Here is a 2,026-nt window from a genome sequence, read left to right as displayed (position 1 = left end):
TGGAGAAGCCAGGGATTGAACCAGGGACCTTCTGCATGCAAAGCAGATGCTCTACCACTGAGCTATGGCCCCTCCCCATGGTAATTTCACACCAGTAGGGCAACGTCCTGGCCCGAAAGGTATGAAATGAATTCAAGACTCATAGCCAGGTATGAAATTTACCAAAGCACATAATCAGGAATCATTTTGCTTGAAAATTGCAAAGGAAGAATCTGTCAGGTTCTATAATGCTCAGTTTCTCTCTCTCTCTCTCTTTAACATTAAGTTATTTTTTCTCTGTTTCTGCATTCATTCGCAAATTTTAGTAAAAGTCCAAATAAAATTATGTACATTATTTTCATGTACATTACTCACATTTTTGCATTTCCAAATATACACATTTCCCCCCAAACTCTATTTTCCTTAATATGATGCATGTGCTCTTTGTCCAATATACACATTTTAGTGTGCTCATTTTAGGTACTTTTCTCTATAATCCATATTTTTGGTGTGCAATTTTTTTATTTGGTGTGTCATTTTTTAAAAATCTGCATCAAAGAATTCTAAAAAGTGCAAGTATTGCTGTAAAACTATGTTCCTGTTTGTGTTCAATTTTGGTAATTTCACATTAAAATATGAATCCAACCATTTTTTCATCCAACTCTACCGGAAGGGCATTTTCATGCTATTTGCCTTTATGGTCTTGAAACCTTCCTCCCAACTTCTGCTCTCCACTAGCAACTCTTCTTGTGAGATTCTGTGACACAATTATGTGTCATACACATGCCAGTATTTTCCTGATCACTGTGGATTTTAAATATATACTCTGCTCATACCTATATACTATAGTCATAGCATCCCTGCAAACCAGAGCGCAAAATGTTTATTTTACAGGCATATCATTCATTTGGTATGTGAAGTTGGACAATGAGGAAAGCAGATAGGAGGAACATAATTCATTTGAAATGTGGTGTTAGAGGAGAGTTCTGCAGGTGCCATGGACTGCGAAAAAGCCAAATAAGTGGGTTTAGAACAAATTAAGCTAGAATTCTCACTAGAAGCAAAAATGTTGAAACTGAGGCCATAGCTAGACCAGGCCTATATCCTGGGATCATCCCTGACACACAGGGGATCACGGGAGCAGGCAGGGATGACCCCTCCATTTGCCTGGGATAATCCTTAGGTATAGCTAAGGACTGAGGCTATCATACTTTGGACATATAATGAGAAGGAGTGAGTCATTAGAAAAGTCAATAATGCTGGGAAAAACAGAAGGTAGAAGGGAAGAGGAAGACCAAACAAGAGATGGATTGACTTTATGACGGAAGATACAGACATGAAATTACAAGATCTGAATAGGGTGGTTTACAACAGAATGGAGGTCGTTGATTCATAGGGTCGCCATAAGTTGAAGTGGCCTTAAAAGCACGTACCATATTTCTTCGATTCTAAGACGCCATCAATTCTAAGATGCACACTAATTTCAGTACCACCAACTGAAAAAACACACCCTAAGACACACTCGTGATTCTAAGACGCACCCCATTTTTAGAGATGTTTATATGGAGAAAAAAGTGTGTCTTAGAATCGAAGAAATAGGGTAAATAACTAACTAACAAGGCCTTTGATGGCTAAATCCACCAGCCTGCATACTGTCTTGTTTTAATTGGATTTTACTGTTTTAACATTTCAAATTGGTTTTAATATATAAATTGTTTAATTTGTTTTAGAATTATATATTTATTGTTCTATTTTATATGTATGATTTTATCTGTGCGCTGCCCTGAGGTCCTTGTGATATAGGGCGGGATATAAATGTTTTAATAAAGTAAATAAATAAATAAATATCTCAGTGACAACATTTGGGGGTACTAATGTTTTCTTCTCTCTCTCTTCTCTCTCACACACATACATGGAGAGAGACAGAAATAATTTTAAGGAGCAAAATTTTAACTTGTGGAATAAAAGCATATGCCATTCTCATTCTTTCCCACACTAAAAAAATAATAAAGAATCTATGTTTGTATTATCCAGTATATGGAAAAAC

The 2,026-nt window shown here is 36.3% G+C and overlaps 1 non-coding gene across 1 annotated transcript; it reads right to left on the bottom strand.

Moving 5' to 3' along the window:
• On the bottom strand, positions 1-75 carry TRNAA-UGC (transfer RNA alanine (anticodon UGC)). Its single transcript has one exon. It is a non-coding gene; the product is annotated as a tRNA-Ala (tRNA).
• Positions 76-2,026: the final 1,951 nt, after the last annotated feature.

This window comes from Elgaria multicarinata, chromosome 9 (assembly GCF_023053635.1).
Source record: "Elgaria multicarinata webbii isolate HBS135686 ecotype San Diego chromosome 9, rElgMul1.1.pri, whole genome shotgun sequence".
Lineage (NCBI taxonomy): Eukaryota > Metazoa > Chordata > Lepidosauria > Squamata > Anguidae > Elgaria > Elgaria multicarinata.
Note: the sequence above shows the minus strand (reverse complement) of the source record. Positions and strands in the feature narration are given on the sequence as shown.